A 21,672-nucleotide genomic window follows, 5' to 3' on the forward strand; every position below is an offset into this window, starting at 1 on the left:
CAATCAACCTGCTGTTTGATCGTCGCAGATCATCCTGGTCATTTTCCTCCTTCTAATTTATTTTTGTTGGTTCGGCTGTAATCTATATCCTCGTGCGATGTTGCTACATTCAACTTAAGAAAAAAAGTTATTAATGTTAATGTTTACCTTTAAGTAAATAGGACTCGTTCGTTTTGTACCGGCGGATTCAATTAATATTTGAATATACGCACTAACGAGTTCTATTAATTTCACTCTCTTTACATTTCTCCGTTTTAAATGATAGCGCTTAATCTACAACGGAATGTACTTAAACAGTCATTAATTACATTGAAGTCGAATAATTTTCTGCTAACAGCTAACTGCTTCGGTTATGTCTTAAACTGGGTCATTTGTCACTAGTGAATTTGTTTAATTGAAAGACGACTTGGATGGTGAAAATCACGTCCGATCAGTAAAGCCTGGGATTTTTAGATGACGTGAAATCTACAATACGTACGTCGATCCCATAACACGGATATGATACGATGAAAAATTATGTTTCGATTGACTCTTTATCCTTTTTTTGGCATTTGCACTAAGGCCATAGCCATGCATCCATGGTTGCCCACTCGTTGTTAGCTACAAATTATACCTTATGCATTATATGATATAATTTATATCCATTATATTTCGTGGTCCGTTTGACCAAATAACTCCTTTCAATTAATTAATCTTTATGTAAGGTGATTGTTAGGAAATCGTGAGATGCGGTCTGGTGTGACGTAGGTTTTAGAAAAACATTTCTTTATCGTGCCAACGTTTCGATCTTTATCAAGATCATCTTCAGGGGCTGGGATTTACAAACATTGTTTAAATTTTACAAATACATGTAGGATGTGAAAACATGAATTTATACAATGCTAGAAATTTTAGATTTAAAAAAATGAATTTATACAATGCTAGAAAATTTTAGATAAAAAAATTGAATTTATTACAATGCTAGAAATTTTAGATGCAAAAAATGGGTTTATACAATGCTAGAAAATTAAGTAAAAAAGGAATTTATACAATGCTAGAAAATTGAGATAAAAAATGAATTTATTACAATGCTAGAAAATTGGGATCAAAAATGAATTTATACAATGCTAGAAAATTTAGACAAAAAAATTGAATTTATACACGGCTAGAAAATTGGGATCAAAAATGAATTTATAGAATGCTAGAAAATTGAGATAAAAAATGAATTTATTACAATGCTAGAAAATTGGGATCAAAAATGAATTTATACAATGCTAGAAAATTTAGACAAAAAAATTGAATTTATACACGGCTAGAAAATTGAGATCAAAAATGAATTTATACAATGCTAGAAAATTTTAGATTAAAAAAATTGTTGGCTAGTTCTAGGTGTACATATGGTCTTAAATAAGTCTTTGCTGACTTGTTGACCTTTGAACCAAATTATTCAGATATCGTGAGATGCGGTCGGGAGTGATGTAGGTTTCAGAAAAACATTTTCTTTATCGTGCCAACGTTTCGATCTTTTATTGAGATCATCTTCAGGGCTCAAAGTGTTAGTCTTCTGTGTAATTGTGCCATCCTTGTGTGTCGTGTTGAGAGTGCCCTTTTTTCCTCTTTTGGCTAGTTTAAAAAAAAAAAAAAAAAAAAAAAAAAAAGATAGTACTTATCTTGATTGCCATTTCTGGTTTTAATAGCTTACTTACTTTTAACATAATTGTATAATCCAGCGGAAACTTTGAAACCTTTCCCATGTTCGAAGCCAGTTTGGTCAAACCATCCAATTTTTCATTATGGGCAATAAAAGTATGTGCTCTAACCTATGCTGTTTTAATTTCCTTTTTTCTAACCTGAAGGAGGTAAAGTTTGGATAGAATCTCAAAAATTTTTGTTTGGTTATGTTATGAAATATATTTGTGTTTCTGAAATTCTTCGAGATGTTTTGAAAATGGTAAATAATAGGCAATAGTAGAAATAATAGGCATAAAATAGAGTCATTGGACGATTGTCGTACATTCCGGCTGACGAGTAATTAAAAGTAAAGAGAGAGAGAATGGTCTTAAGGAGCAGTGTTATTTAATATCTCTCGGCAGTAGTTTATCTCAATAAACATTTTGTTCCAGTACGAAGCTTTTACCAAAGTATGTTGACGGCTAATAAGTATACCGGTAATTGGTGATAAATCTATCGGATGAAAGTTTTATGGAGGCTGAAAAGCATTATGTATAATGCATTCTACCGGGTTGAAAGGCAATGAAGAATAATGGGATTTTAAAAGTTTTCGAGTGGCCCCCAGTGAAGAAAAGAGGAGGGAGCGGCCACCCGGACTGGGATAGGAAACTATGTCGATGATCGGAGAAAGGAAAACAAAGAAAACTACCCGGTGGGAAACCGGGATGATACGGATACAGAAACATTATTTAAGTTTATTATTAAGCGCACTCCAATATCAATAACGGGATTTCGACTCCCTGTTTAAATATGCATGAGGAGTAATTAGTCCAAACAATAATGCCTCTAACATTAACAATAAATTAGCTCTTGGTTGAGATTTACTAGCAACTCAGTTAATCTACAGCAACCAACAACTAATTACAATGCAGTGAATATTCCATTTCGACCGGCGATAAATACTGTTTAAGCGTTCACTTTAAATTCAGGTTGCTTAATTTAATTTGCTCTGTTTTTAAACAAACAAGTCGTTAACAGGATGAATGTCATAGAAATGAAATTACGCGCTCCACTTGCAATATCTACTAAAACAGCCCAGAAATTATCAAAATTAAACTGCCCAATATGTAAAAACTACCTAGATAGGAAAAAAACATCAAAATGATATAGATACTGCACACGACAAAAGTTGAAATTAAAGTCAGCGCACCCTTCTTACAAAAATAAAAGTTTTTGTTTTATTATTATTTATCAAAATCTGTAACATTAATTACAACATTATTAGGTTTCGTGGTCCGCTTGACCAATTAAATTATTTTCAATTAATTAAGGTTTTGGTTGAGATAAAAAAGTAAGTGTCATAAGCGGGATTTGAACCCACGACCTTCGGCTCAATTCGCCGCTGCTCTACCACTTGAGCTATCGTGACTTCGATCCACTCGGACGCCTAGTTCTCTTCTCAACAATCTTGAAAAATGGCAAAAAGGAGGGAAAATTCAAAAAGGTGGATCGAAGTCACGATAGCTCAAGTGGTCGAGTAGCGGCGTATTTAGCCGAAAGTCGTGGGTTCGAATCCCACTTGTGACACTTACTTTCTTATATCAACCAAAACCTTAATTAATGGAATTAATTACAACTTTCAATTAATTAATCTTTATGTAAGGTATTGGTTGAGATAAAAAAGCCGGCGTTATGAGCTGGATTCGAACCCACGACCTTCGGCTCAATACGCCGCTGCTCTACCACTTGAGCTATCGTGACTTCGATCCACTCGGATACCGAGTTCTCTTCTCAACAATCTTGAAAAATGGCAAAAAGGAGGGAAAATTCAAAATGGTGGATTGAAGTCACGATAGCTCAAGTGGTCGAGTAGCGGCGTATTTAGCCGAAAGTCGGTTCGAATCCCGCTTGTGACACTTACTTTTTTATATTAACCAAAACCTTAATTAATGGAATTAATTACAACTTTCAATTAATTAATCTTTATGTAAGGTATTGGTTGAGATAAAAAAGCCAGCGTTACGAGCTGGATTCGAACCCACGACCTTCGGCTCAATACGCCGCTGCTCTACCACTTGAGCTATCTTGAATTCGATCCACTCGGATGCCTAGTTCTCTTCTCAACAATCTTGAAAAATGGCAAAAAGGAGGGAAAATTCAAAATGGTAGATTGAAGTCACGATAGCTCAAGTGGTCGAGTAGCGGCGTATTTAGCCGAAAGTCTTCGGTTCGAATCCCGCTTGTCACACTTACTTTTTTATTTCAACCATAACCTTAATTAATGGAATTAATTACAACTTTCAATTAATTAATCTTTATGTAAGGTATTGGTTGAGATAAAAAAGTCAGCGTTACGAGCTGGATTCGAACCCACGACCTTCGGCTAAATACGCCCCAGCTGTACCACTTGAGCCATCGTGACTTGGATCCACTCAGGCACTAACTTCGAATCCCGCTCGTGACGCTGACTTTTTTATCTCAACCAATACTTTATATAAAGATTATTTAATTGAAAGATGTTATTTGGTCAGTCGGACCACGAAAGCTAATGGAATTAATTACAAGTTATGAGTTGAAATCTACAAGTGACATGCATCGTGTGTCCTGAGTGGTGTTAAAAACCATTGTTTTTCTTCCGCCTACTTGGACTAATCCTCGTTTAGTCTCGAAGTCATCTTCGGTCGTTTGGTGGGAATATAAAATGTTTTGTTCAAAATTTATACTATTTACTTCTGTATTCTACAATAATTTTTTCCCAAACAACAGAGGCCATCTCCCACCTCTGAACATGACCCGAATAAGGTCGAAAAGTCGGCAAAAATAAATGAAAAGTCGTTTTTCTAAAATACTTCATTCTTGACCGCTCCTCACAACTTCAACAAATTATAGAATTTATTGTGAAAAGAGGAAAATGTTTTGGGCATATTTTTTGCACAAAATGGTTTTTGAGGTCATTCTGAAGGCTGGAGGAGATGTAGTAAGGAGCATCCACTATGATTCTGAGAACTTTGAACTGGAAGGAATGTATTCTTTGGATGTTGGTTCCAGGATAGTCTTGAGTCTAGATGGAACCGAAGGTCACCAAGTCCGTTTTGGGGATGTATTATTGAGGAACATTTTCATTTCTTTTGCTTTTATTGTGCTTTATACGCCAGTGTTTGCTCCATTCGGCTATTTGCAGGGACTTGCAAGGAACTCCTCCGAAACAGTTATGGAATCGATGGTGGAGGGTGAAGCTGGGATAACTGCGGTGTAGGCGAAGTAAAGGATCGGCCCAAGTACGCTACCCTGAGGAATTCCCTCTCCTAGAGGACAATAGTCCGATCCTAGGTGGACTTTGAAGAATCGTCCGGTTATGCAAGCAGGAAAGTAAAAAGGGGTGTCCTAAATTAATAAAATTCAGGTGGTGCCGCAGTATAGCAACAATCAGTGTAAGAACTTTGGTGTGGGTTTATATAGGAAGTTAAAAATAATTTAATTGTAATTTTTATAAAATGGAATGAATGACGGTAGTGAAAAGAATTACTAACAGATAGAATGTATCCTGCATTAGCAAGAATCTCTCACCGATGTGGGGGCAAGTGGAACTACATGGTCTTCGATTACGTCTTGTAAGTACCTCTGCGAAGTTAGATAACTTCTTCCCACAACTACCAATTCGGTGGGAACGTCCAAGGAAATGTCATCCTAGGACATCAACGACCCACCATGTGATGCCACCTAAGAAACCTGTTAGCGTCGGGTGTACCTTTCCCCTGAGTGACTCCATATAAAATTAAGCCCATCTGAATATTTGAGGCTCTCACCTCATCTGTAAAGAGAACTCGTCCCCTATCTTTCAATGTCCATGTCGCATGTTCCCCTAGGAATTGAAGCCTGACCATTTTCTGAGCTGAGGCCCATGGTTCGTTCGAAAATGCACCACCATGTATATCACATCCGGTATTTATTGCATAAACATCTTGCAAATCAAATCAGCCGGTTTGAAACAAATACACAAGAAGTAATGTGCATTAACCGCATGGATGCTTTGGTTGGGATTGCAACTTTTATACTTTTATATATCGTGTTTTTTAAAAGCTTTATTCAATTAAAACAAACAATTCGAATTGATCAATCGAGCATTATTTTTACATTGTTCATGAAAGTCGGGAAAAACTGTGTACGAAAAAAGAGGGAAAACCTTAAAATAATTCAAACAACTCTCCCTCCGAGGGGGGGGGGAGTTACCCATGAAACAGAAAGTATGGTGATGTAAACAGGAAGGGGTAAAAAAATCCCATTTAGCCCCATTGTTGTGCAATCTATTTGCATATAGAATAGCATCAAATCCGAGCTTATTTATTATGCTCGGTGGTAGGGAGAAATCGATGAGCACTGTTATGATTCTTCTCTTCCATATTCTTTCAATACTTTGGGCTCAGTCCTTTACAAAAATTTTCATCCTCATTGAATTTCTTTTAACGCCGCACAAACAAAGAATTTGTAATTGTTCTAAAAACCAAATCAATTTACTAGGATTATTTTAAAAAATGTCGGATATCATATATGTAATAAATTTACCACATAAATCCCCTTCCCTCCCCGAAAATCTTCTGATAGTCTCCCGGTTTTGTCCTTTTTCGGAAGTTTGTCCTTACGAAGTTACCGGCCTGAGTGAGAATTCGAAGGTTCGAATAAAACTATAAAGTAGAAAAGTTCCTAATACGATTTCTCCTGATTTTGCAAAAACAATCCCTGCCATTTTGTGATATGAATATTTTCCATTACAAAACACTGACGTAAATAATTCGTCTTAAATTAAATTTTTTCCCCAAATATTTTGTTTATAATATTAATTTATTAAGAATTTCTTTCAAATTCAACAGCTTTTGAATTTGGATTACAACTTTAAATAAATTTGTGAAGTATTTAGTGACCGTTAATTAATGATTTTTTTTAGAGATCGTGAGATTTGGTCTGGTGTGACGTAGATTTCAGAAAATCATTTCCTTTATCGTGCCAACGTTTCGATCTTTAGTTAGATCATCTTCAGGGCCTGGGATTTATAAACATTGTTTATGTTTTTCAAATACATGTAAGATATGAATACTAATAATGCGTACAATAATGAACGCAATATAGAAATTTTAGGTTTAATCAAAGTATTACAATTAATTAAGGTTTCTATTTGAGGTAAAAAAGTCAATGGCACGATCTTCGGCTAGATACGCCGCTGCTCTACCACTTGAGCTCTCCTGACCTCGATCCACTCGGACACTAACTTCCCATCTCAACCCCACCTTCGAATCCCGCTCGTGCCATTGACTTGTTTATCTCAACTAAAAAACCTTAATTAATTGTAATATATTAATTGGTCAAGCGGACCACGAAACTAGTGAATTTAATAAGTTTAAAATGAAGTGTACTTCACTAAAGCTCTCCGTGGCCATTTCATTTGTCGCCGAGAATCAAGTAGACTACATGACATTTGAAAAATGGCAAAAAGGAGGGAAAATTCAAAAGATGGGGTTGAGATGGGAAGTTGGTGTCCGAGTGGATCGAGGTCACGATAGCTCAAGTGGTAGAGCAGCGGCGTATCGAGCCGAAGATCGTGGGTTCGAATCCCGCTCATGCCATTGACTTTTTTATCTCAACTAAAATCTTTAATTAATTTTAATATATTAATTGGTCAAGCGGACCACGAAATTAGTGAATTTAATCAAAGTAATTGTACTCTCTCAAATTGTGTTTTCTGTGTAAATGTGTCACGGTTGTGTCTCGTGCTCAGAGTGTTAGTGTGATATTAATGTTTTTTGTTTATATAAGTTTGATTTTGAAGGAGTGGGGAAGGAAGTTGGCATAGAAATTCATTTTTCTATGAGGAGTCGGTTACTTTGAGGTGAAAGGGACCGTAGGGTAATGGTATGTCGTTCGGGCCTGGTTAGCTTTTCAGCATTATAATAGCCGGGATTATTAAGGAAAAGAGAAATAAATTATTGATTGTAGAATTGTTTAATGTGTGGAGTATAATGATTCTTTTACACGCTGTAGTATGTTTTGTGTGTTATACGTATGTTATTGAAATTGATTTAAGATATTGGTGTAGCTCTGCTGATGTAAACCATTTGCAAAATGCTACGTTTATGTTCGCTTTTTTGTTTAATATTTTTGGATTGTTGAAATCGAAATTGTGTTGGTGTTCAAAATGGTAGCCAGTGCTGTAGGATTTTGTTTCGGTTTTTTGTAATCATAGATATGTTCTTATACCCCCTCATCTTGATCTTTATCTCTTTGATATTGGGATGTAATTCCGCCGTAAGTTGCTGGACAATTTATGCAATTGATTTTGTAAATTACGTTAGATTTATTTGTTACAGGTGTGTGGTCTTTAATTTTGGAAAAGAAGGGTGTGAATAGTTTTATATTTTTTGAAGGCTATTTTAAAGTTATAAGAAGAAAGAAATGTGGTTAATTTGTGTGATAAGCCGTGAACGAATGGATGTTGGTTTGTCTGTGTTTGATAGAATTGATTCTTTGTTATTAGTAATAGATGATGTGTTGAGTTATAGTTGTTGATTATGGGCTTAGGGTTGTGATTGTTATGTAGGATATGTATATCTTTATGAAATTGTGGTGAAAACTTTCATAGCTTAGGGTAATAATAAGTAGCTCTTTGGTCGTGTTTATTATGGTATGAAGGGGATGATGTGATGTAAAGTTGAGGTAGCAATCTGGATTTCTTGATGTTTGATACCAATCAGTGATTAATATGCCATCTGGTTGTTTTATTACAGTTAGTTTTAATAAATTATTTTGATTTACTATTTAGAGATCGTGAAATAACGGTCACCAAATAGTATGCCAGTAGAAATAACATATCTTTTAAATCGTCCGTATTATAAATGGCAACTGACAAGGACGTGTTACTACAGCTTATTGTTATTACAGTTTAAAACAGAAATATGTAAAACTTTTCCTATAAAAAATAAAATAAGATGGAGGCTACATAGTTACTTCGTAGCTTAGGGTCGATAGTGGAATATTTCTGAAAGTACTCCATTAAACTTACTTTATTGCTTACGTGTAGAAATGTGTGGTGATTAGTGACCGTTAATCGATAATTATTCAGAAATCGTGAGATGCGGTCTGGTCTGATGTAGGTTTCAGAAAAACATTTTCTTTATCGTGCCAACGTTTCGATATTTATTGAGATCATCTTCAAGGCCTGGGATTTACAAACATTGTTTACATTTAACAAATACATTTACGATGTGGAAAAGTGAATTTATTCGACTTCAAAAATCCAAAAATATTACATACAGAACAAAACAAACATAAACGTAATTTCTTAGAAATGTTTCGACTTCAAAAATCCAAAAATATTACATACAGAACAAAACAAACATAAACATAATTTCTTAGAAATGGTTTATATCAACAGAGATAAACAGAGCATCAATTACCGAACAGATACATGTAAACTCAGTCGCAGCTACGCCAATATCATTAATCAAATTCAATATAGATAACATACATATATCATTACATTACATTCCACACATCAAATATTTTTCACATAGTCTAATTGTCCAACAACTTAGACTTCCTTTTCCTATATATTCCTTTCTATATAATCCTGAAAGGATAATCTGGCCGAACCATTACCAACACATTTTTTCCCTTCGTCGGCTCGTTTCACTTCAAAGAAGCCGACGCCTTATACAAAAATGTCTTTTCTATACCGACTTCCTTCCCCACCCCTTCAAAATCTTACATGTATAAACATAAAACAGCAAAATCTCACTGGCACTCTCAACACGACACGCAAGAATGGCACAATTATAAAGAAGACAAACACTTTGAGTGAGTAGAAATACTTTGATTGAATATAAAAATATATATTTTCCATTGTATAAATTCACTTTTCCACATCGTAAATGTTTTTGTTAAATGTAAACAATGTTTGTAAATCCCAGGCTCTGAAGATGATCTCAATAAAGATCGAAACGTTGGCACGATAAAGAAAATGTTTTTCTGAAACCTACATCACACCAGACCGCATCCCACGATTTCTGAATAATTAATTTATTGCTTACTTTACTGAGTATGGAGGCATGTCGAGAACTCCACCGACAACCAGAATGAGTGTAATATAGGTGTGAATGAATTTATTTGTGCGATTGTAGAGATTTTATTCTGAATGGTAATTTACGCTAGACCCCTCCGAGCAAAGGGTCAGCAACTTAGGAGCAATTTAAAATAAAAAATCGAGGAACATACATTTATTTGTTTATATACCATAACTAGGTATAAAGATTAATAGTAGACTAGTAAATCCAACATTACAAACCGTCACAACTTCTACGATTCGTCATTTAACGTTTTTCTCAATAGATAAGAGCAAACGGTCGATAATGTACGGATAATTTCTAAAACAGCATTCAGAAGGCTTAGTGAGAATAGCCTAGTCCAAGACGTCCCTCATCAGGTTCTCTCCTGGAGAAGGCATCGAGGCGACTATTCGTAAATCAGCTTCTTGAGTGGTGTGGTGAGGTGTTCCCTTTACAGATGAGTGCCGGTTTGGTTTGTGGTTGTAATCAGTTGATCTGGACCGTGAGTGGAAAATGCCAATTCAAAAATAGACACTTATGATACGGAATCAACATTCATGCTCGTACTGAAACCATGGATCTTGGAAGGCACGAAGGTACATTGGGAAAGTTCTTCCGGAACCTGTGGCCCATTGGCTCCATTTATTGTCCAGCACGTTCTCCTGACATGAATTCTATAGACCATAGGGACATGACAAAAGACGGGCTAGACATAGTTCGCTGCTTCTAAGCGTTGAACAGCTTCAAAGCGCTCTTGTTGAAGAAAAGATTCTGTTTAACAAGATGACATCTGATCACTTATTAACCAGATGCCTAAGGGACTGAAGGTTCTTGCGAGGCCAGAGGAGGTGTAATACCCAATATGTATTAAGAACAAAACCAGAAAATAAGTTGTTAGGCAAATTTTAATCTATCACTAAATGATTTTCTAGTATTTTGGTGAATTTTCTTCCAAAACTCATATATATATAAAGTGGAAGGTTTATGGACCGACAAACAGCTGATGTCATCGCCGGCCCTCCGCGTGTATTCCTTCTCTTTCCTGTCTTTCTCGCGTATTTTGTATTGAACTGCAGCCATTTGAGCATCTCGATCTGGTTACTGACTCTCTGCTTTTACTTGTATATTACGTAGTTATTTTAAAAAGCTAGCTTCTTGTTAGTACCTCAGGTTGTCAATTTATAATGGATATAATAATAAATACCGGGTTTCAAGCTACTCGCGTCACAAATTTTGCCAGTGAATTTCACACAAAAAGTGACAAAAATGTTCTTATGAACGATGGTTTCGATTCTCAACCCTTTTGCAGACAGTCAACATTTTATGTTTTTTTTCTCAATTATCTTCGGTTTTCTACTATTAATTTTTGGGAAAAATGCAAAAAGTTCATTGAAAAGAGCGTTAAATTTGCTTTAACTGCCCTTTTAGAACTCTCAATTTAATTTTTGGTAAAACTCATAAATATCCGATCTCGTTTAACTTGGCTTACAATAAAATAATTAATGTGTAATTAATATAACTAAGAAATACATATCTTTGAAAAACAACAAAAAAGCTACCTAACTTCGTCTTGAAACCTACCTGGATTTATGGGATACAAATGTGGTGTTGTACAAATATAACGCAATATAAATACAATACAAACATTTCAAAATAAATTTCTACGTAACATGGTACGTATGAAGGATTCATCTCAAAGGGACGAGAAGTCCTGCTGAAATCTAAACATTTGCCAACCAATCGTTAATTAGCGTTAATTTTACAAAACCTAGATCATTATTTACGGATAATTATTGCCCAGCGGTCGTACTTTATCGTCGTAAACACAATAATACCGGACCGGTTTACCTCAGGGAAGCGTCCTTGGCCCATTTCTGTTTCCAATGTTCACTGTACATATTCTAGATTTAACCTTCAATGATGGCCAGTGGATGTAATACGCGTTATTTCGAGCAAAACAAGGTAATTAATTGTATGCTAAAATTTAATCTATCACTAAATGATTTTCGGTGTTTTGGTGAATTATCTTCCAAATCTCATAAATGTCTGATTTCCTTTAACTTGGCTTACAATAAAATAAGTATTGAAATATATATCTTTGAAAAACAACAAAATACAATATCCAGTTTTTTATCTTTGAAGGTATAATCAAATCTTAAAGCCACGTGGATTTATGGGATATAAATGTTGTGTTGTACAAATATAATACAAACACTTCAAAATACATTTCTACGTAACATTGGATATTAAGTGAAAAGAAGTCGAGGTAGAAATCTTGCCAACCAATCGTTAATTATCGTTAATTGTAACATAGATCCTTATTTATTGGGTATTTATTGCCCAGCATTCGTACGTTATCGTCGTAAACACAATTATACCTGACAGGTTTACCTCAGGGAAGCATCCTTGGCCCATTTCTGTTTCCAATGTTCACTGTGGATATTCTACATTTAACCTTCAATGATGGCCAGAGGATGTAATACGCATTATTCAGAGCAAAACAAGGTAATAAATTGTTTGTTAAATTTTAATCTAACACTAAAGATTTTACAGTTTTGATTAATTTTCTTCGATCTATCATAATTATGATTAAAACTTATGAATTTTTAATTTCGTTTAATTTGGTGTACTTTAAAATAAGCATGTTGTAACTAATATAACAATAAAAATGCATATAGTTTGTGATAAACAATAAAATACCAGTGACTTTTTTTTTGTCTTTGAATGTAAATAAAATCTGTTAAGTTATTTTCGACGCAAGAATTAAACTTTTTACACACAAAACCCCTCAAAAGTTCATTTATTTACATGGTCGGAGAAACAAGAAATGCGTGAAGTTTAGATTGTTTTCATTTAAATGAGGGTATTTGAGAGGAGAACACGAGCCCAGTTATACAAAGAAAGTATATTTATTGCAAACGGACCGGGTTATCTCCAGTGGAAATCCGTATTGGCCATTCAATACAAATCATCCCCCATAAATATGCAAGCCCTGTTGGAATGTTTAATTATTTAAATTCCATGTTGTTTTCCGTTACAATAGCCCTATATATCAGCCTAGTGGAGAGATTGTCAAGGGCATAAATACAACGGGGTTCGTGTCATAAATCTAGTTTGAAGATGCAGGGTCACTTTCCAATATCGCGCGTCCTTCCTGTAAATCATCTTGCTCTGGATGAAATAATCGCCCTAGGTGAGTTCGTAAACATATCGTTCGATTCGACGTTGGAAATCACTCGGAAAATAATTCTGAAAAGAAATGCTGTTATCAGCCTGATATCTCGATTTATTTATAAATTCTAATCGTCAAACATGGATTGTTATGCAACGTTTTAAGCCAAATCAAAAACTAAATACATAGCTTTCACCGTTAATCGTAAAGCACTCCCATATTCCTAACGTTAAAATGTTAAAAAAATAGGTGATAGTACATCTAAAGAGGAGTAGAATGCCTTCAATCTCATGGTTTTATCTCAATCCGTTAAGATTTTTTGAGTTTTTATTTAATCGAAATACGTTTTATTTACCTAAAACCAGAATTTTCACCACTTTAACGTAACTTTTCCCAACTTTTGACCCCATTCTTAAATTTACCACAAAATTTGAACTTTCGTTTTAAAAATTACCAATCAACATACAAAATTATTTCACAAACATTGAAAAATTCGCGAAATGGTAGTTTTGGTCTAACTTCTATAAACATAATTAATGATTTCAGAAGGTATTTGCTAATTATTAATTTACATGCCCGATCAACTCTTGGGGCCATGCATTTAATTCCCAGGATACGACCCGGACCACGTTATTCCAACTTCCAACTGAAATTGCCCATCAAAAAATCAAAATAAGGTTTCTAATAAATCGTTGGAAAGGTAATAAAATGTTGAAGCTTTTTGCTGGTTTTACATTTTTAAAATTGTAAATAACACATAAAAATAACAAAGCTACCATTTAAAGTAGTTGTTCGCAAATTTCGCGGTGTTTGTGAAGTTATTTTGTAAGGCAATTTTTAGAACAAAAGTGGTCCAATCTAAACGGAAATTCGGTTCTAAATTCAAAAATTCAAAATTTGGGGTGTGTTACGTTAGAATGGAGAAAATTCGGGTTTTAGGTAAAGAATCGTGTTTTTCTTAAAGAAATACTATAAAATCGAAACTTTTGAACAGAATTGAGATAAAACCATGAGGTCGACAGCATTCTACTCCAGTTTGGATGAACTGTCTCGAAAATTTAATCTGACATTAGTTAAAAAAAAACTATTATAGACTAAAGGAGTGAAAATTCAAAAGGTGGGGGTTGAGACGGGAAGTTAGTATTCGAGTCGATCGAAGTCACGATAGCTCAAGTGGTAGTGTATAATTCAATTAATTAAGGTTTTTAGTTGAGATAAAAAAGTCAGCGTTACGAGCGGGATTCGAACCCACGACCTTCGGCTAAAGACGCCGCTGCTCTAACCATTTCAGTTATCGTGACGCTGTTAGTTCGTTTGATTGATTCTTACGATACGTGGCCTGATGAATAAATTGAACGCGAAAACATATTTAAATGTTTAATTAATAATTCAAAATGTATGAAACATGAAATAAATTTAGACATAAAACAAATATCAAGCTTTTTTTATAAATCAATGAGACATGTAAAACAGTCCATATTTTAACCCACCTTTGTTAACACTGTGGGCAACACAGATTCCAGGAAGTGACTTCGTTTTAGCAAGTATTTTGTTTAGTTCGTTGGAGTGTTCATGGTGCGATAAAGTGTTTTTTCAATGTAAAATAACTATAAAATCTATTAAAAAAACTAATAATGTTTTGATGAGATAGCCATATTTAACCTGAAGATGATCGAAAAGAACGATATATTAAACTCTTTACAATTAATTAATCTTTAAGTAAGGTATTGGTTAAGAAAAAAAAGTCAGTGTCACGAGCGGGATTCGAACCCACGGATCTTCGGCTAAATACACCGCTGCTCTACCACTTGAGCTATCGTGACTTCGACCACTCGGACACCAACTTCCCACCTCAACCCACCTTTCGAATTTTCCCTCCTTTTTGCCACTTTCAAATGTCGTGTAATCAATTCGATTTTCGGCGACAAATGAAATGGCCACGAAGAGCTTTAGTGAAGATGTACTTCATTTTAAATGTTAAATTCATTAGATTTCGTGGTCCGATTGACTAAATAACTTATTTCAATTAATTAATCTTTATGTAAGGTATTGGTTGAGATAAAAAAGTCAGTGTCACAGCGGGATTCAAACCCACGGATCTTCGGCTAGATACGCCGCTGCTCTACCACTTGAACTATCGTGACCTCGATCCACTCGGACACCAACTTCCCATCTCAACCCCACCTTTTTGAATTTTCCCTCCTTGTAAGTATGTATATCCTTGCTTGATGCATTTTGTATGCTGTAGTAAAATAAATAAATAAAAAAAAGGTTTTATGCTTGCTTCGGTGTATATTTTATTTGACAATTCCAGATTAATATATTGCCGAGTAAGTAATGGTTTATTGCGAACATACGTTTATTGTCGTATCAATCGAGATTGGAATGAAAGACAGACAAATTTGTTTCCTTAAATTTTATATTAAAATAGTAGTAAATTGGATAAATTCGATTTGGCCATGTCGACTGTAATTCTAAAAATCTAAGAAAAAGTACATTCCTGTTTTCCTACATTTCCCCCCGTAAATAATCAAAACTGGTATTTTGTCGATACACCGTTAATTTTGAATTGCCAGCTATTCGTAGGGTAAATTTCATAGCGCACAAACCATTGAAATTGGCACTTTTTGACGGTCCGGAGAATGGGAACCGCTTTTGTCGGAAGCGGGTACCACTGATGAATATGTAAATAGGTTTTGTAATCAATATCTAGAGAAACACAAGGCACTTGAATATTCAACACAATGTACTCGGCCAGGCGAGCTTATGGCAGAGCGAAAAGCACGAGCAAATAAAACACGAGCGTATTTTTCTTTAAAGGGGGATGCACGAGTAGAAAATGCCTCGGAACTTATAATAAACTTATAGGACACGAGCAGTTTAAATAGATCAGTAATCTATTTATCGCTCAGAAATGGATTTCAAGGGGAATTTTATGTTCAGATTTATTAAGCCTGGGACTTTTTATGAAACAACTTTCGCAAAATTTATATAGCCGGTAGCTTTCACCTGTAATTCTATTTCAGCGAAGTACCGCTGTTTTACTGCTGAGTCGATGGTGCAATGCCCGATTAGCTGAATACGGTATAATTTCAAGGAGAATTTGAAAGAGGATATTTTAAATTAAATTAATATTAAATAAAAAACAAGACAAATAAAAAGTATTGGTCATGTGTAAGATCTGGGGCACTATAAACTATTTTGGATTCTTTATTTTCACTCTTATTTAAAAAAACAGATTATTGCGTTTATCATTTTCGAAATGAAAAGGATTCTAAATGTTTTGCTATTGTTTCAACATATGACATGTCCATTTTACTGTTGAAATTTAGATGAAAACATTGGCTAACAAATAAAATATATTTTCGTTCAGGTATTGACCAATTTTTGTTCTCATTTTTCCTAATGAGTGGTCAAGTGTTCTACAGCAGATTCGCCAGTACGTTCCTCGAAAGGGTCTTATCCATGTTTATTAAAAAATTTGGTACTCTCTAGGTAGGAGAAAAGAGATCTTTAATAGGATTTTATAGACGGAATCTTCTGATTTGCCATCTAAAATAACAATTTTTACATTTGAAGAAAAATTTAGTAACGAGATGAACTTATGTATGTGTGTGTATATATATATATATATATATATATACACTAACTTTTTAATCATTTTATCAGCTTAAGCTTAATTACATTAATACTCAATTAATTATATACAATTTTTCGTAATGAAAAATTTGTGTCACAGGGGGGATTCGAACCCACGACTTTCGGCTAAATACGCCGCTGCTCTACCACTTGAGCTACGGGACTTCGTTCGCCCATGCCAGAAACTTCTCATATCGACTCCCCTTTAGCTCAAGTGGAAGAGAAGCGGCGTATTTAGCCAAAAGTCGTGGGTTCGAATCCCGCCTGTGACACAAATCTTTCATTGTGAAAAAATTGTGTATAATTATTTGAGTAAAAAACTATTTTTTTAAATTACCGTTTCCGATTCATTGTCACAAGTTATTCTTCTAATAAAATTATCCAAGCTCTGAAAAGCTATAATGAAGAAGACATAGGGAAAATAGTGTCAGGATTTACTCACTGTTTCTTTTAAATTTTTGTATTTACATTTGTAAGGTTTGGCTTAGTTGTTCAGAAATCGTGAGATGCGGTCTGGTGTGATGTAGGTTTCAGAAAAACATTTTCTTTATCGTGCCAACGTTTCGATCTTTATTGAGATCATCTTCAGGGCTCAAAGTGTTTGTCTTCTGTGTAATTGTGCCATTCTTGCGTGTCGTGTTCACAGTGCTTGCTTTGGCTTAGTTGTTTTTGTTCAAGAATGTTTTGAGGAAGAAGTTTTAATGACTGTGTAATTACAGGGTGAGCTACTGTGTTATTTTTATTGGTGTTTAACTCACATCCATTTTAGTTATTTGTTATCTTGTATTCTTTACATAGTTATCTTTACATTTATATATTGTGTTAGTCGAATTTGAAGTTAGAATAGGTATATTTAATGTTTTTGTATTCAGTTAAATTGAAAAACAAAATCTCTTTTTGTTAGGTCGTGCAAACGCATGAATGTTATGACCTGTCATATAGGAATTTTGACAGAATGTATGCAGATGGAGTTTAGCATAAATCGTGAAGCCGTATCGATTCGGTTTGTAGCGGTGTTCGCATTTTAGCGGCCCATCTTTGTTTAAATTTGAACGGGATGATTCACGGAAGCATTAAATTAAACGAGAATGTGAATGACGACCGTTTACGCTTTTCACCAACGTCCGCGACTCCCGGGGCGATAAAGAAATCATTTCGCCGGCTTCTAACCGGCAATAATAGGTGACTGCGATGACAGCCTCCCGCAAAATAAACACTCGGGAATTTCCTAATTAAAAAAAGAAAATTCTACAGCAAATTACGTTTTGTGCCATTCAAATCAAGTCAAATTAATTAATAGACTAAATGTTTTTAGCTTTGCACTGCCTGAAACTTTAAGATGAACTTGGCGAAGTTTACATGATTATAAGTTCGATGCACTTGCATGGACACAGTACAAAATGTTGCATTTATTTCGAAGAAGACTTTCCGAATTCTAAAAGCAATAGCAGATCTGCATCACTTACCATATGTATCGTCATGCAATTGAAAATGTATTCTTGAGACTAGCTACAAATTTCCCCCAGGTACACTGGGAAAGATGACGTATTAGTGAGACAAAACATATTCTTGCACAACACAGCGGACTGAATAGCATAGGACAGAATATTTTATGGTATTTAAGCATTACATTTTTATTTATTTTGGGGTGGGGGCTCGCAACACAAGTGTAAATTTGAGCCCCCGGTGTGCCGGTGTTCTTCCATCGAAGAAACTCATTTTTGAAGGGGGTTGGAACCAAATTCAGGGTCGCTGAGATCCCGCCCCCTTCCGGTGATGAGTGCCGTGTCAATTTCTTTCAATTGCGGCCACCGGTCCCCTTAGGCGTCAGAAAAACACTCCACGCGGTGGGGATCGAACCGGGGGATCTACTAGCCGAGAGTCGGACGCCTTAACCACTCGGCTACCGCGGCCCCAGCATTACATATACGCATATACAAGAGATGGACATTTTGTTTTCTCTTTTATGTTATAATAGTATATTATAATAATTATCAATGCCATCATGGTACTTATAAAAAAAGGTTTAGGTTCTTTCTTAACAAATTTTATGTTTTTAAATTTATTAATTATTTTTTATTTTTATTTTATTATACAGGGTGGTCCAGTAAACCCGAATAAAAACTGGATTATAGTCCATCCTAAATAGAGTAAAATGCAACGAACCGAACTGTTTTATCTCCATCCATTCGGAAGTTATGAATTTTTACGTTTTTCAAAACATCCAGACCTTAAAAGACATAAATTGACATTTTTCAAGACCTATAGAATCTGTTTCAATTGTTCACCAAATTTTTAAATTCTGCATTAAATTTCCTATAAGAAGGGCCTTTTTTTAATCTTATCAAATGTCGATGCATGTTTATTAATCTGATGAAGTATGAAGAATTTAAAAAAATGAGAAAATTTTTCAACAAACATATTTGTAGGGGTGCCAAACTTCATGAAAACATCTTCATTTTATAAGCTTATGGTGTACTCGAAGTTTCAAAAACACTTCATCGGTAAAATCAATCTGGAATGTCAAAAAAAACGTGGTTCAAACTTGTAAATTTAACGCATACAGAAGAGGAATGAGCTGTGCGATTTCGAAAATTTGAAACAGCGTTGTTGATGATGTAGTACTTAAAAAAAAGAGGAATGAATTATACACAGAAAAAAGACACAAATTAATAGAAATTATAAATGATGGAGTGAGTGTGGTGTTCAATACTTTTTAAAAGGATAGTTCCTACTCACAGTAAGTTGTTTTGGCACGATCCGGATTTCGAGCCTTTTAGCTCATCATCAGGTTGTAGAAGTCCTTCAACTGATGAGGAGCTAAAAGGTTCGAAATCCGGATCGTTGCAAAACAACTTACTGTGAGTAGGAACTATCCTTTTAAAAAGTATTGAAAAATGACACTGTTATACAAATTTTTCATTTCGAAAAACCTGTATAATTAATTGACTATCTGTATAATTAAGAATAACGATAAAAATAATAAAGGTTTTTATAAAAATGAAAAGCAGTTATTTTTGGAAATTTATCGAAAGATTTTTAATTTTTTTATATAATGGATTGAATTAATGAAACAATTTCGATTTTCGCAATTTTTCGAAAAAACACGTAAAAATTCATAACTTCCGACCAGTTGAGATAGAACAGTTCGTTTGTTTGCATTTTACACTATTTAGGCTGTACTATAACCGAATTTTTTGCGGGTTTATGCTGGACCACCCTGTATTATCTTAATTAATTAATTTATTGTATAACGCATCATATTACATATCATTAATATACATTATACAATGGACAAATAGAACCTCTGGCCGTCTACTATTCATCGAGCACAAAAGCTCACAACTTCAATGCACCCAATATAAATTCAAATGAAGTGAACTAAGAAAGTTGGAAAAGTACAATAAGCAATAAAGCTTCAGGGCTTGAGGAACCACCACTTTCTAGTATTGTCATCATCATCTCTTTGTCGCCTCCTCATATCGAGGGGTAGACCGGTTGAAAAAGGGGAAACAATCTTGTAGGCAGAAGAAGACCTCTACTTTCTGCTCAATCACTAACTTTTTGGTAACTCCAAAAATCAAAGATGCTTTTCCACTTTTAGGCAGAAACACTTCGGCAATGCTACTCCTGCTCTTTTGAAGCTTAATTGGGTGGTCTTGAATCTTATGTTCATACCGTCAAATGCAATCATGTTTCTACGTCCGACGTTTTTCTATCTCAGATGGAATCATTGCAATCAAAGCTAACATTTTCAGCGTTGAATTTCATTTTCGTGGAATTGATAAACAGAATGAATTTCCGAATTCAGAAGGCTCTGAGCCAAGAACTGGGGTCTAAACCCCAAAATGACCCTATGGCTATACTACACCTGTGTCGTAAGACCAATGTTGACTTAAGGGTCGGTGGTGTGGTGGACCAAAACTCTTCAGGCCAAAGCAATAAGGCCATTAAGTGGCACCCAAAGATAAGCTTGTCTCAGTGTCACTGGTGCCATGAGCACAACTCCATCTGCGGCTTTGGAAGTTTTGTTAAACCTCCCACCACTTCACATTTTAATCCAAGGAGAAGCCAGAGCAGCAGCCCATAGGATCATAAATGGACAACCATCTGCTACGATAGGACATGTGAATAAATAATGGAAACTGAGGGAGGAGATACAGGCATATGCCATTCTAAGTATGCCAACTGATGCCACTACTCCAAAGTACAACTTGACAAGAAGCACAAAGTACTGATACCAGAACGGGAAGAATGGGTCAAGGGAACACCACTAAAGGCAAATTCCTACTGGTACACTGACGGATCCAAAACCGGCAAGGGTATGGGAGCTAGGGTGTTTGGGATGAACCCCAAAACCGAACTGACGGTAAACCTAGGGAAGTATGATACAGTTTTCCAGCCTGAAATCATAGCGATTGAACAATGTGCCAGAGAAATAAAAAGACTAGGAATACATTCCCTGAATATAGCCATTTTAGGGAGCCAATGTGGACTCTATGGGCCCAGAACCCTACTTCGGGCCAGCAGCCTGCAACAAAAGAGGATACATCTCAAAATGGATCCTTAATGAGTCCAAAACCTGGTGGAGCAATACCACAGGTATGAGTCACGCGAAGAGATTCAATGAAGGACCATCTGCATAATTTACAAAAGAATTACTGGAAGGCAATCGCACCCGAACCAGGATTCTGGGAACTACTACTTAAGAAAGCACATGCACCGGTTAGGAGTACAGACAGATGAAACACTGCGCAGATACTGCCAGGAACAGGAGAAGACCGCAGAAAACATTTACTGTTTCTGCGAAGGTCTATGTAGGTGCAGGGTGCAGGTTCTTTCAACTAGGACAAGAAAAACCACAAGCAAGATCCTACACCAAGGAACCGCTGGCAAAGATGTGGAGGCTGGTTAATAGCTCGAAACTGGCCAGTGAGTTATAATTAACAGAGGAGCACAATAGATCTATTTAAGTCGAGTGGAGTAGGCCTTGTGGCCACTTCCCTTATCCCTATCCTATCTTAGACTTTTTAGAAATATTAGAAAAATCCTAGATTTTTTCATAGAACTGTGGGACCAGAAGGTGCTTTTGAATATAAAAGACAGACATCAATCGTG

Source organism: Cimex lectularius, unplaced genomic scaffold, assembly GCF_000648675.2.
Source record: "Cimex lectularius strain Harlan isolate CLEC.00 unplaced genomic scaffold, Clec_2.1 scaffold237, whole genome shotgun sequence".
NCBI classification, from domain to species: domain Eukaryota; kingdom Metazoa; phylum Arthropoda; class Insecta; order Hemiptera; family Cimicidae; genus Cimex; species Cimex lectularius.